Below are 15,917 nucleotides of genomic sequence, written 5' to 3'. Positions count from 1 at the left end.
AGCTCATCCTTCCGTCTGGTGTTAAATGGCCCGTCCATATATAGGAGACTGCGGAACGGTCCCGAAACGACCATCGCGCGGACGCCGTGCTACCAACAGGCGCTCCTATCGGTACCAGCGTTGCACTGCACAACTCTTGAGCGCACTACGCCCTAGCGCCTATACTTCAAGCGAGGCTGAAGACGACATACCACCTCCGCCTCCCGTGCCTCAGTCGTCGCCAGCCTCACCCGAGGGCTCCTTCATATCAGATGAATGTTACTTCGAATACATCGATGATGGTCAAATAGAACGTTTACCGTCACCAGCGTCCACAGCGCCAACGTCGGCATCGCCATCGCCTGACGACCAAGGGGAATTTCGCGCAACCCCCGGATCGCCACATTTATCGACACTTTCTTTCGAAGAGTCGTCTCCCGAGCGATTTGAACTGCCGTGCAACGGTAACGACATATTGCGCGAAACGCCTCCGCCTCCGGCGCCGCCGCCACCGACGCCATCATCACCGAGAGACCACTGGCACCGGAAGACCCTACAAACCAGAATATTTAGTGATTGGTTTGCAATATGTCGCGAGAATCCTTTCTCTTGCTGCCCGTCATGGGTCATCTTCACCATTCTGCTACTTGTTTTTGCCGTAGGCATGTGGGTGATAGTTACAAAATTCGCATATGGAAAGTAATCTGGACCGCTATTTTTAATATGCGCGTCGTATTGACTGTGATTTTTACAAGGGTGGCCGGCACACGGCGAGTCGGGATGAATGGCACCAATGACTAAAGCACTCGCATGTGCAGTTGTATGCATTGTAGTGTCCCGTTGCAGTAGCGTTGAGGAACCACAAACACACCCATATGTGTGATATAGGAACCGAAATGCAGGCAAAACTCGGAACTCTACGATAGCAGCGAGCACTGTCGACGTATCTACGTTCCGGAGTGCGTAGCGCCGCTGTCACTGCGTAACAGCTTCAGGAACGACTTCGTAGTACACTGCAACAGGATGCTCGAGCACTCAAGCGAAGCTTTCTTTGTGGTGCCGGACGGGTTTCGATGCCGTCGTCGGTGGTGAGTTTCAACTGTGGAAAGGAGCGTCCGGGCAGCCATGAAGCGGAGAGGGGATTGTGCAGCGAAGCAGGTCTTTTGACTGCACGTGCTGCAGCCATCTTTCTTTTTCTTTTTTTTCGCGCTATCAACCTAAATGTGAGTCAAATGGACAGAAACTTCTAGGATACATGGCAGTGTTACATTTGGTGAAAGTTCATCTCGTAGGACGCTTTATTTCATTAAGCCTCATGTGTTTTCCGATGGAATGAAGTGTTCTTCGTCGATTCATAGCTTTCTTTTTCCTTTTCGTATCATGTGTATTGAGGACAGCCTATTAAAATGTGTAGGATTTTCAGTGCTTCTTGAGAGTGTGTTTATGCGCTGTTTATTCAATAGTAGGTGACTGGTTGTTAAACATGCGTGCCGGATTATTACACGGCACAAAGTGATCTAGTATAAGCAGTTCCTGTAGCTACAACTTCATTCTCCTAGCACTCCTTTGTTAGAAAGCGTCAAGTTTGCAAGCGCGTGGCCCATCTGCCGCGATTTCATGGTAAGCAGAACACGTTCAACCGGGTTTATCTTCTTCATGGAAGCTAAAATGCAGCGATTAAGATTGCTGCTATATGGCAGCTGTCTGAAGTGACAGCGCCTGTAAATTATTCCTAGAAAATATGGTACTGTTTATAAAGTGGAGTGTTCACATTTTACTAGCACAACAACGCAGTGTTCTTGCCGAGTATACGTTTTTTTCAAATGATTTCTTAAGTGATTTCTTAAAAATGCTTCGTCTGTATCACACACATACAAAAATGTATTGCTCTTCGAAAACAAGTGTCTTATCGCACATTTCCCGCACTAAAGTGACGCTTTGCTTAAATGAGTGGTATTTTGGCACAAACAATTTACATTGCATCGCTGTGTAGCCCCTTGTGTGCGTGTCAAATTATGGAGGAATGTGTTGCAACAGATTTTTTTGTCCATCTAGTCAGCGTGGAAACCCTGTACACTGTCGTCCTAAACGATACACAAGATGGATTTCGTCTAGAATTTATCAGCATGAGAACGCACAAACATGCACCAATACGTCATTTATTACGCGGTAATTTCTCTGCTTCTGATGCCTATAGCGTATTGTTTGCCTCGCTTTGCTGTTTTCAACTTGAGGAGACCCAATTTCCCGTGTTGAATACGTATCATCATAGCGTAATGTTTCTGCCATGATGTTAATGGTGAATTGATGGTAACAAAAAAAAAAGAAAAAAAAGAAAGGAAAGTTCGTTGTTTTCCTTAAACCCTAGAACATACGCGATTAAGCGATACATTTTGAGCGTGTCGTCTTTCATGCATTCCTCGTGGATATGCGCACACGCTGTTCTGCTGGCAGTGCGAAAAATTCAAGGAGCTTCGGTAAAGACGGGACTCGCCGCCTTTCGCCTGGACCGACGCTGGCTGACACTACGAGCGCTAATTTTGCAGGCGAACACCCAAGAAAGTGGCCGGAGGGATGGCGTGGCGGTAGCGCAATAGGGGAAGCGCCGCAGGCGCGAAGATGTAGATTAGTAGAGTTGACTGTTGGGCTAGTTGGTCGTCCATATTTGAAGTAGTAGCTTAGCGCAAATAAAACCACGAACACAAGGGAGACAGACAAGGACAAGCGCTTGTCCTTGTCTGTCTCCCTTGTGTTCGTGGTTTTATTTGCGCTAAGCTACTACTTCAAATATGTAGATTAGGCTCAGCCGTCTGCATGCGGCACGTTATCTTTTCGCATGCTTTCATTTCCGTTTACCTCATTATTTCAAAATTTCAGTTATACATTACGGTGAATTTACCCTGCGCTTTATCTGGCTTGATTGGCTGTCACTGCGTATGATCAGACGGCTTGAAAGCGCACAGCCCCCATTCAGGTATGTCTTTAATGAATGGAAGGCTAACAAAATTTATGTATTTCTGTAATAACCAAAATGCAAATCGCACAAAACAATATGATGGACTGCAAATTTTCGGGACCACCCGATTATAGCATGGAATTACAAAGATAGATACCGATTCATAGGAAAGAATGCTATAGGTTACAAAAATAAAATAATTAGAAAAGTGTCTACTTCTTAATATGGAACCCAGCACCGTCTCATTGCCAACTGATCTATGTAAGAAGCATGTAGTTTGCTTCGGAATGGACATTAACTGGCCACCTGAAGTCCAGTGACATTAAAGAAGTTCCGTGTTTTGTGGAATTAAAGCAAGTTGTAGGGAGGAATATCAGTTTTGGAGCGTAAGTGTTTTGTTCCAGTTCAGAGAAAACGGTTCAGTTCCGATTCAGCTCCCGAGAAACAAAATAACAGGTCAAACCGATTTCAACCAGTGTATAGTCGATAGCGTAATCTTAGAATAGAATAGAGAAGCAGCATAAATTTATTTCGTAAAAAGGCGTACTAGTCTCAGCTGCACGAAAAAAAAGTACGTCTTCTGTTGTTCAGGAGAAAACAATTCCAATATATACGTGTGTGTGCGTGTGCGTTTGTGTGTGTGCGCGTGCGTGCGTGCGTGCGTGCGTGCGTGCGTGGAACATTCAAGCACTCACGAGTGTATTCTAGGCAGCTTTAATTGAGCATACACAGCTGCTCTGCGCACAATACCCAAACGCTCTGTATACGGAAGTGTATTCTTCGTCAGACCGCTTCTAGCTGCTCGTTTCGTACGCGTCGTATTGTGGATAAACCTAAAAAAATTTCCTTGATTGAGTGCATTCATCAGTGGCATCTATAGCAGCTTGGATAATCTTAAAGAGAGTGATTTTAGTTCAACCAAGTCATAACTCATTCGCCTACAGTCGATCTGCCTATGTTTAACGTTTTACTGCGAAGCTGTATATATATGGCTTGAGTTTCAGGTATTTTAACGCGATAGCGTTAAGGAGCTCGTGTCGCAGAAAAGCCGGTGTCGTCGGCGTCGGGTGTCGGCGTCGGCGGCGTTGACCGTGAGCGATAAATCACGGCAGGCGCTTCATAAATAAAAAGCAACTTCCAAGATTGGCCCGGTGGGAATCGAACCCAGGTCTCCGGAGTGTGAGACGGAGACGCTACCACTCAGCCACGAGTTCGATGCTTCCAAGCGGTGCAAACGCGCCTCTAGTGAATGCGGTGTTGCCTTCGAAACGAGCCGTGGAAAGTTATACTGCGGTGTATATCGGTAATTATGAACATGTAACGTACAGAAGTCACAATTACACGAGTTGCGAAGTGCGTTTCCGCTGCATTTCTTCTGCGCTTTCCGCACACGCAGAGCCATCTTGCGGCAAACACAGAAGACCCCCTCCTCTCAATGTACGGCGCTGCCCCGACAGGAGGCGCGCCGCGCGCGCATTGGGACCGCTGCCAGGCGCGTCGCGGGACTCCCTCTCCCCTGACGACGCTTCGCCGTGCTTCCGGTTTAGATTACTATCTATCTCTCTGCCCGTGCCGATCACGACGTTTGGCTGGCGCAGATCGTTTCCCCTCCGAGACACCGAGTTCTTTGGTTCGTTTCGTTCGCTCAGGCGCACGTTTCGTTGCCGCGCCCAACGCTGCGTTGCTCGACGCTCACCGCGTGATAGGTGGGCGCTAAGTCCGATGCGGGGCGCATCGTAAGTGATTGCTGTGCCGTAGCGCATTGTCTTATACCCCTTGGCGGGTCGACGGGAACGCTGTCGCGTCCCACTCTTGAAGGCGAAGCTTAAGCGTCCTCCAATTTTTTCGTGTTGGTGTGTCAACAATACAAATATCAGCATGGGTCGATCGTGGAGATGTGCAATACCGGGCGGGGCCACGGCGGAAGTCGAGCAGACTGCAAGCACTCCGCCCCCAATAATAATAATAATAATAATAATAATAATAATAATAATAATAATAATAATAATAATAATAATAATAATAATAATAAATGGAAAAATTCAAGATGCATCGTTTCAAGTCCATTGGTGTACTGGAATTATTTGTGAACAGCACATGGACTCACGAGCAGGTGGCGTTGCCATGTATAAGCAAAGGACAAAATGTATGTGCAACCAAACACCCTTGACTTGCAAGAGGACAATGCAACCCACTGTGGGGATGCCTGTACCGTTCAAACGAAAGACGGAATTGTGATATCCACTATGCATATATGTCCGGGCACGCCGAAGTGTGATATCGAGAAGTTCATGACTGCGCACTTTGCGTGGGTTAGCGGTGATGACACTAGCCCCGTGATTTTTGTTGCAGACTTCAATTTGACAATATAGTTGCGAGACGGAGACAAGCACGAATGTTGTTTATGCAAGGCGAACGCTGAAGGCATCAGATGTGCGTGTGCGTGTGCGCGAGCACGCGCGCGCGCAGATCGGGTTTTGGTAACGCAAAATCAGCGCGGTTCAGTTGGCCCATATTTATTTATATTTATTTATTTTGGGAACTAGTGGGCTGATCATCACATGTCGCTGGAAAAAGATACCTGACATGCTAATGAGGAGCAAGGAATTTTGAATTCCCACGCTAAGCCAAGCGGTTCCTGTAGCAGGTGATCCCACTCTTCCTGATCTACCTCTGTTCTGGATCTAATGGGGGCATTAAGCACGCGGACCAATTCAATAAAGACGGAACAAGATTCAGCGTTTCTACCGGCGTCACATCGTTAGTGTCGGCACAACTGGCTTACAGACGTAAGACGCGTTGCGTATAAGTTAAACTAAAGCTGTCAACCAACATACCTGTTTCCCGAGGCAAGACATTGAAACTTGCACTAACGGTACCGCCAAGTACCACTTAAATGGCAGCGAGTGCGTATGCATTCACAAATAAAGTATATTTGAGCCACAATTGTGTACGCAGTGCATGGACGAAAAGCACACACAGCGACCAACAAAAGCTGAAAGCTTTTTTATGCGAAAGCATGAAATGGCCCACTGAGCGAAATGGCTGGCATCTGTGGCAGCGAAATGGCACCTCAATTCCCATTGGCTGCGATTCCACGTCACGTGCGCTCCTCGACAAGGAACGCCTGTTGCCGCGCTGGAGCGCCAGGTGTTGCGTGGGGGTACAGAGCATGGACGCGAAGCCACGTCACCCGTGCTCTCGCAAGCCTGTGTTATCCGCGCGCTCCTCGTCCGCGCAAGCTCTCGCCTGCGTTCTAACGTCGCCTCCGTAGTCGCTATAAAGGAATTAGTGTATGACAAACAGCATGAGTTAGACAAAAGAAAAACGATGGTGGTAGTCAGCAATGACCACAACTCATGCAAATCGTGGCACAAGCTATATGTGTGTGTGTTTGTGTTTGTGTGTAATTTACATGCACGATGGTTGCTTTTGATCCTGGTTCCCCCAGCACAGAAGCCCGAAGCTCTTAGTAATATAAGCCACAGACACATGACATACAGAGGAGTATCGTAGCTATTATAAAAAGTTGGAAGGTGATTCGACCACTGTTCACGTCGATCAAAGACAGATCTTCCTGGGCAAGTTGAGCGTGACAGTGGGGTTATGAACTATATATATAAATTATTGTTAAAGCTGTGGTGTAGCGAGAACGTTCGATCGACGTAAACTAGAGATTGACTCGCTTTCCAACTTTTTTGAGCGCATGCCTCACTTCGAATCAAACGGCTCGAATAACCAAACGGTATTGAAGCACACCAAGAAAACGGACAATACCATCAGGTTTATTAGAAGGGTTACCAACCGGCAGCAAGGACTGAGTGACGACAACCTCGTCCAGTGGGTTCATGCTTTCGTGATGTGTCACTTTACCTACGTTGTGGCCATGCACAACAGGCAGAGGTCGGAACGGGACAAACTGAACGCGTTGATAAGAAAGGCAGTCAAGAGAGCCCTCGGGCTTCCAATGTACACCAGCTCGAAGCGACTGCTCCACCTCGGCATGCTCAACACGCTAGATGAGATAGCGGATTCACAGGAGAGGGCGCAGTTTACCAGACTGTCTACGACCAGTGCCGGAAAAAACATCCTGAGAGAGCTTGGAGTTCCCCCAACTGAGATCAAGACCAGTTCCTGCAGCATACCTCGAGAACAGAGAGAGCGCAATACGGTTGTCCCCCATTCCTTGGAATGTCCACCCCGAGTACAACGTGGGCAAATGAAGGGCTACAGCTAAAGCTCTCCTGGAAGAGGCCGGGGCACGTGCCCGAAGTTGCTGTTTCGTCGATGCAGCCCGGTACCATGACGGAAAGGCGTTTGCTACAGTTAGCGTTGATCAAGAAAGGAAAATAATAAACTCCTCGACCATCCGGACGTCAGCGGCCGATGTTGCGGAACTGGCCGCAATAGCATTGGCCCTGCTTGACGACGGGAGAACTTTGATATACAGCCACTCGATATCGGCGGTCCGAGCATTCGCCAAGGGCACCGTCTCGAAACCGGTATTGCGGATCCTACTCGACAAGGAAATCAAGGAACACACAATCCTCTGGTTCCCCGCTCCCATGGGAAAGATCAAGGGCGCCCCGTCGAACCCCAACGAGTCGTCCCACAGAGCTGCGCGAGGAGTCGTCGACCACGTAGCTATCGGGTGGCGCAGCGCTGATGTGACAAAGAGATCACCCTGCCTTGTACAATGAACTCACAAAGTATCTGGGGAGGCGGAGGTATCCGCCGCCACACAGTAAATTGAACAGACCTCAGGCATTGACACTCAGACTCTTGCAAGTCGGGGCATACTCTAGCCCCTGCCCTCTTACACCGGATATATCCCGAAATTAAAACGTCAAACACTTGCACCCTTTGCTCAGGCTTTGCCAACTTAGATCATATCCTCTGGTGGTGCTCCGCATTACGGGGCGGAGAAGATGTTGTGTCGTCCAAGTGGGAGCCTGCCCTACGCAGTCCCGATTTTGAATAACAACTATGAGCAGTCCAACGGGCCTGCGACGTGGCGGAGAGGCTAAGGCTTCCTGTCCCGACGTGGGAACAGCCCACTTTGTGCTATAATGCACGTCCCGATGGACCTTAATAAAGTTTTTCCATCCATCCACGCCTCACTTCAGTCAGAAATCTCCTCGGCTGCAGCATGGCGATGCGAAGGCGAGTAGCGAGAGAGTGTGCACTTGTCCCCCACTGTACTAAACTTCTGCCCGCGCGAGCGGGTGTAGCGCTGCTCCACGTGTTCAAGACGGAGTCCATGTGCACGGCTGTCTATCGTGTCACGCCTCGCGTGAGGTAAGAAGGAGGAGCGTCAGACTCTAGTCTACACTACCTTTGGGATCAGCCCAGATTCTCCGGGTTCGGCACATGAAGAAATCTCCGGGTTCGGCACATGAAAGAGGCTAGCAGTAGAGACGGTAAAGTGAAAGCAACCCGCTAAAAGAAGACCATGCCTCTAAAAGGTGAACATCTTCTAGCTGACGATGAGGATTGAAGTAATAGGATGGGTTCGTCGCTGAACTTTGCTGCAGGACATTCTTTGCACTCTGGCGCTGTGACGCGTTTCTACAAGGTCAAGCACGTGGTGTCTTGCAATTCAACACATTTTGAACTGAATAAAACTTGCTTGCGCTGCAACGTCCACCACGCTAATTGAAAAACGCATTCGTCACGGAAATCTGCAGCGCGTCTCTTGTCGTAATGCGCCATTTTGCTTTCATGGCTCATGAAAGCTTCGCGTACACCCATTCCCGCAGATAATGTGAACTGCATAATTATAATCTCTACGGGCTTTGAACTGGTGAAGAAACGCATGTGGTTCAATATGCTCATGCTCCAACAAGATCAGTGCGGTACAGCACGTTGGCTGTATAAAGGCCGACCTCATTTGCGGCGCTTGCTATAGGAATAAGAAAGATATGTTACGTTATCACCTGCCAATGATTCTGTTCATTCTGCAGTTTCCGATAAAAGGCGTGAAAAAGCAAACGTCACAACCGCTATATATGCAGTACGTGTATTGCGTGTATACCGCACCGTTTCCACCAGCTTCGCACAACATCGACATCCTAGAAACGAAGGACTTGACGAAATACCGTGAGGTGCTTTCACTGACTTCTGCGTGAGTTTCTGCGAAGGCGCACCGACCTGCTGATTCGCATCAATCCAAGTTCTGCTACGCTTTCGAAACCCGGCTTTTCGAGCTGAAGCTTCCATGACCGAGCACAACAGGGCACTTATTGCAGCTCGTTGTGCGATCGACGCACGTCTTCTGCGTGGGCGCGGCGCCACATGGTTCGACGTCGGCGGCCGCAACCAGAGACTGCGTGGTCAACGTATCGTGAATAACCGGGAGATACATCCTTCGGTGCCAAACCGCATTACCCCATCCCCGTCTTCACCGGCGCCCCCATACTCGACGGAGGTGCCTGCGGAGATGCCGTCATCTGAAGGCGACGTGACGCGCACTGTTGGTCATATAGGACGCATCCGCCAGACGCCGCGGGTGCGGTTCTCCGATATCGAAGGCAGGTGGATATACGACCCGGACGAACAGACGTCGCTAAGGTGCTCGGATTCCGGCTCTCAGGACAGGGAGGGTGGACGGTTGCAGTTCCAGTGGAAGCAGCGGCCGAACTACGTGTTTGCGTGTACGTTGCTTTCACTGCTCAGTTTCTTTACGCTTGTCCTGCTGTTACAGCTTTTTACTCACGCGTTGCCGATTTTTACACGCCGGCAAGGGTCGCCCAATGGAACGCATGCCTGAGTTAACCAAAACTTGCGGAAATATGTTGTGCGTGTTGGACACATGTGCCAGACCGCAAAAATGTGACGTTGTGAACTGCGGAGCGCGTGCCTGGAACATTGGGTCTAAATTTCAAAAAAACAAAACTTGCGCAGTTTCACTTGCATGTCGTGAGACGCGGCACATACAGCCTTAAATTTCGGACAACAATGCTATACCTTTGCTGCATTGCAGAAATTCGTAGTGATGTCGTATTCTCTTAGATCCCAGCAGGCTCTAGTTACAGGTTAATTTGACCTGAATGGAAATGATGTTCTTAACGCAGTGACGTTTTTATCTATGCCGAAGCAAAGCTTACTTTTTATTCGCATACCATTCATATCATCCTGTGTTACGTGCCATACACATTTTATTCATAAGTGTATGTGCGTTTTAGATTACTAGCTCATTTTACGCTAGTTTGTGTGCTCAGCATAAAAGGCAACAATAAAGAATTTGAGGAGTGTGTGATAAGACAAGTGCATTCTATCAGGCGTTTTTGTTGTTGCAAGCTTCGTCTTGCAAGACTGCAATTTGACACTTTAAAGTTCTGATATGATGGCGTTTTAACAGCGCGACGACTGAAAAACCAGAAAATACTTGGGGTGGGGAGGTACCTGGAGCTGTTTACACTCGAAACAATCCTTTATCGGCCGTACGGATCGGCGGCAAGCAGCTCTTGTCAGAAGCGTTTGCTTTTCTTGCTCCTTGCACGTGCGGCACTTCCCATTGTTGGTTTATGAGGCATGTGACGATCCCCCTTCTCGGCACGCAAGGATCGCCCTTATTTCAGTGTCGCCGTGATGGTGGTGGTGCCGCAGTTGGGTGTTTTCTAGGTGCGATAGACTCCTTTTTACGTGCGGCCAATTAGAATGCTTTATTCAGTAGTACAGGAAACTTATTTCCAAATGCGACAGCATAATGTTTTCTTCAACAGCGAAGCTCGGGCCGTGACTCGCGCCGCGCGTGCAAGTTGGAAACGTATCTAGGAAGAGCTGCTTGCCGACGACAAATGGTTACTGCAAGCGACAAAGCTCCTCTAGCGTCAATTGCCAATTCTTTCACCTGAGCAGTCGACAAAGCCGTAACCAAAAGCCACAGATTTGTTTTGCGCGTGCCCTATAGCATGTAATACTGCCACCAGCACACGGAGATGCAATTCGGCGAGCGCTCGCGTGCTCCGTTAACCTCTGGACCACCTGTACTGTGCCAAAATTTTGTGCTACTTGCATTACATTGACATAGCATATAAAAGTGCGACAGATGGTTGCAACGGGCTGTTATGCTAAAATCATTAGTGTAAAGCCCGAAACTTTTGTGTCGTCAATAAGCGGCCGCTGTGATATCGAGAGTACGGGAAACTCAAATGATGTAAATGCCACTGCCATTTGATCGAAGTTGGTTTGGGTTACAATTATGCGCCCGAATTAGAGAGTTTCTTCGCTTCCCGTGTGGTAGGAAGCGCAAGTGAGGAGTGCTGGTGAAACGCTTCGGCAGCAGAAACATTCGCGTATCCTGCCAGGATAGGATGACTTGGCCCTGTTTGATTTGTACATTACTAGTCATATATGCAGCAGTGACTTACGGTAACAGCCCGTCTTGTTCCTGCTTTTGGCGAGGGGAGAATAGTGGGTCCTAATAGCTTTGATTTGGGAATATAGTGCTGCGAATTAGACCTAGATTTCTAACAGTAGCAAACTAATGTAATGAAGCTTAGAACGACAGAAAGCTGAGCTATTTGGTAAGGATTCATTATGCAAAATAGAAGTTCACTTCGGCGTTCGTGTTGTCCACTTCTCTACTCTTGTGTCCTGTCTGCACGCCTCACTTCTATTTTGCATAATAATGTAATGAGTTTATAGCAAAATTAAAATTTATTTTCTGTGATTTGCTATTTTCATCTTCCTGAGTTTCTTTCATTTGGTTGTTTCGTTTCCTGCGCTAACAAGCAGCGTTATCGAAGTGGTCGGCGTATGCAGCCTCCTAACCGGTTCGTCTCCCCGGCAGTATGATATTTCGGCCGTTTAGGTATGGTCCCTAGGGACCATAGTTTACTTGTTGACGCTCACGATGTCGGACAGCCCGGCCACATGCTGCATCGCTCCCGCTTGTCACCGCCGTTGGCGGGTGTACTGGCTGCACCACTGCTATGTCAGCTGGTATTCCTTCCAGCTAAACGGGAATCGTGTCACGAGCACAAGATCTTGTGCGTGGTAGGCCGTGCTTCTGAGAAACAGATATTTAACAATTAAAGGCTGCTGTCATGGCAACACTTTTGTTGATGATCGAGGGGGCGACACTTGTTACGTCTCAATACGGCGATGAGCATTCCTTAGACTTTTACCACGAGGCAGTCCATTCTTCAGCGCGCGCGCAGACGACGACGGGGCCCGCCACAGACTGTGACGCGCAAACAAAGGCGCTCACTTCGAGGCGACAACAGCCGCAGCCCTCCGTGGAAGCGGCGATTACTGCAAAGATCAAAGATCATCTATGCCTGACCCTGACAAAATGAATTAATTGAAAGGAGCCAACGTCGAAGGCTAGCGGGGGAACAGTGTCGATCACGGATTCCCAAATTGTTATGCGGGTCATGTCCTCCGCAAACATGGCGACGCTCTCATTCGGCTTTTGTATAGACCGTTTTTTCATGGGCACCACCATATTGCTACGCAGTGGCGCCATCTGTTGGGAGTCTGCATGCTGGCTTGGGTGATCGCTCCATCTTGCACGGCAGGTATACGCTTGGCGGTAGTTTCTGATATGTGTTTTCGCACTCGTGTGGTCTATTTAGTATGAAGTGGCGTCTTCTACGTGGTAAACGGTTCTGCGAGACGTACTGAAGTGGTTTAAGTCGACGTGGCCGGACTTTCTGCTGGCGTCGAGGCGGACGGAGCACGCAGCGCGATGTGTGCGCGCATGTATGAGCCTGCAATCAGCCTCGGAGATCACTTGTGCGCTTCTGGACGTTCTGTTCACTAATGGGACCTTATAGCAGTATTATCCCCTAGTTCTAATCTGTGGTTTAGAAGCGATGAACCATACGCGATGATCGTAACGGCGTGGGTACCGTTCGCATACGATAGGAGCTGTGCTGTTTTACTTTGACAAGTATTCTAACTGTTAGCTGCAGATTACATTGCGTGACTACTTGGTTCGGTGGATGACGTTTCTACCCATGAATAAAATAGTTTGTTTAGTACTAACAGCATACCTTACAGTGTGAACTATACTTGCCTAGCAAAGCGACCGTTTACGAACTGCGCGAGCGTGCTAAGCAGTGGTAGGTGCTGGATTACAAATATCTTTGTTCTATATAGTGCATGGTCCAAGCGCACGGTGCTTGGATAGAAATGTGCTTTATTTTGCATTTTATTAGAAACCTTTGCACAACAAGAGATATAGTACACGAACAATATTGCAGAGCTGAGTATCTCATATCTGCAGTACGAACTGCACATTCGATAGACGCATAAGTACATAGCACAACTTTTTACTATTTTTGGCTAGGAAAAGTTGTGTTCTTTTGCTTGAAACACCGGTTGAAAGAATGAACCCAGCACATTTCGCCTAGCCTGACGCATGCAGACGACTCAGCGATTCAGATGAGGTCGATTTCTCCTTGCTGGGGCTGTAGTCTGAAAAAGAAAATGGAGGCAGTAAGTTACATGCTTACAAATAACGCAATTGCTGAAACAAACTTCAGCGCTGTTTCCACGAAACAGCACTTTCAATTCATGTGGGTCAACTCATTATATTTTGTTGCGGAATTTCTGCTGAAGGTATGGCCCCAAAATTTAAGAAGCCGAGTTATAATTTTCATTGTTCCTATATTGTAGTGACATGTTTGGTAATGCTGCTTTCTCAACATATGTGTTATCAGCTAATCTCGTGCGAAATGAAACCACCGGAAATGGTGCATGGTGTAGTGGTGAACTTGAAAATGGCTACCAGCGAAACACAAAGGACGCGCACACAAGGAAAAGGCGTTAGACACGGACGGACGTTGGAGCTCGCGCTAATGCAGTGGTGTGGTGGCTTTGGCGTGCGCTACAAATTCCGAAACGGCCGCATTTCGATGGGGGTGAAAGGAAAAAAAAAAAACAAAAAAAAACATGTACCATGCCTTGGGTGCACGGTAAACAAACCCAGGTGGTCAAAATTAATCCGGGAGCCCCCAGTACAGTGTGCCTCATAATCATACCGTCATTTCGGCACATAAAAACCGTGCAAAATTTGAAGAAAGAAAATGAAAGCTCAAAGCTTGATAAATTCATCCTGGACTAAGCGTGTAAGCATAAATTCAATATTCGCAATGTTCTTTTCGAATTTTCTTTTCTGGGTTACCATCTCTATTGCAAAACCCAGTGCCACTGAGACCCAGTGCGCCGGATTATCGGCCCAGTGTCGTGCGCTGAATGCTGGGGCTCTCGGCAGGTGCGGCGTACTGGGAGGCGCTGGCTACTCGTGCGAAAAGAAGCTCTAGCGCGTCAAATATGCGGTGCCTGGACACCGTATATATTTTTTTTGAATACAGAAAGCAACAAAGAGCGTTTTAGTGGAATAAAAAAAAGAACGTAAAAATAAAACTACTTGGACCAGGATTCGATCGTCCGACCTACAGATCCCAAGCTGGGCACTTTACCGCTGCGTAGGATGCTTCACGCCTCCTACGTCTTCTCAACTCAGCAGACGCACACGTACAATTTACTACAAAGTACGAGAGTGACAACAGCCTCCACTTCCTTGATGTCCTCGTGCGGCGAAGTGGAACGAGTCTCTCATTTGCCGTGCATAGGAAGGCGACTCATTCCAGCCGGTACTTAAACTTCAATTCATGTCACCCGGCTTGCCACAAGCAATCTGTTGTCTCATCCCTCGTTCTGCTCAAGTGACCACGAAATGCAGAACGAACTGAAGACAATTCGACACGAATAATCCAGGAACGGGTACCCCAAGAAGTTCATTAATAAAATGGAAGCCCGTGTGCTCCATCCAAAGCCGTCTAGAGGCAAGTCGTTCACGAAACGCGCTGGCGCGTCCCATATGTGTCTGGCATCAGCGAAGCTCTTAGCCGCGTATTCTCAAAATACGACCTTAGAATAGCACACATGCCACCCAACAAGCTGAGGAATCAGCTTGTTAACGTAAAGGATCGGCTTGCAAGCAAGAATTACCCCGGTGTCATATACAAGGTACCATGCGCAGACTGCAGCTGCAGTTACATCGGTGACAACGGCGAATTCACGAGAAAGAATAAAAGGGCACCAAAGGGACGTCTCCAACAAGAAAAAAGACTAGAACGCCCTTGCCGAACACGCCGATAATTGCAGTCACCGCACAGATTGGGAAAACGCTGCTATAATAGCTAAGGAAAATAATTCGATGACGCGACTCTTGTTAGAATCCTTCTTTATTCATACTGACAGCAGTATCAGCAGGACTGATAGAAATCTTCCTGCCAAGTACACCCGTTCCCTATGCGTCACATTCTGGCATAAAATTGACTTGCGGCTCTTGCCCGCTTTTAGTGTGATCAAGGAATCCGTATGGGTCCTGAAACGTCTGTTTTATTTTCACCTTCACTTTGTCAGTGACCGCAATTTCTTCATCATCATGTTACCTGACCAGACGAACTTTCGTCGAACTCTTGACTACGTTAAGGTACTGTGTTTTACAGTGTTGCAATGACAGGACGCTCAAAAAAAAAAAAAACTTTGAGCTGTCCTCACGTCGACTCTAAACTTAATAAATTGTGTCACTTGAGTTTTAAAAATTTTGTTCTACGCCTGCATCCTTCTAGTTTCTTAGAGATTATCTAAGTACCTCTGCTTCATCCCACTAGTTCCCAGTAAGGCGGAGAAATCTACTGGACGAGCTCTAAACGAATGTATTCAGATGCCACATTATTGAAACTCCCGCTTCTGTATTGGCTGGTAACATCAGCGCGGCGAAAGGAGAACTCCAGTTATGTCTTGATAAACAGTACTGAAGGCTTCCTAGATTTTCAAACGTAATAGGAAAGAAGCTGAGAAACAGGAAGCGGCATATCGTAATAACGGCATATCGTTCTTGCCTCTTAGTAATACGCACCTTTTTTTTTCAATATGCATGTAGAGAAATTATTACAAAGATCCTTTGAAGCGCTTGCAAAGGTGTACACATGTCCTGTAAAAGCTTCCTGTCTTATTTAAT

Source organism: Dermacentor albipictus, chromosome 1, assembly GCF_038994185.2.
Source record: "Dermacentor albipictus isolate Rhodes 1998 colony chromosome 1, USDA_Dalb.pri_finalv2, whole genome shotgun sequence".
Taxonomy (NCBI): domain Eukaryota; kingdom Metazoa; phylum Arthropoda; class Arachnida; order Ixodida; family Ixodidae; genus Dermacentor; species Dermacentor albipictus.
This window is presented reverse-complemented; position numbering follows the sequence as displayed.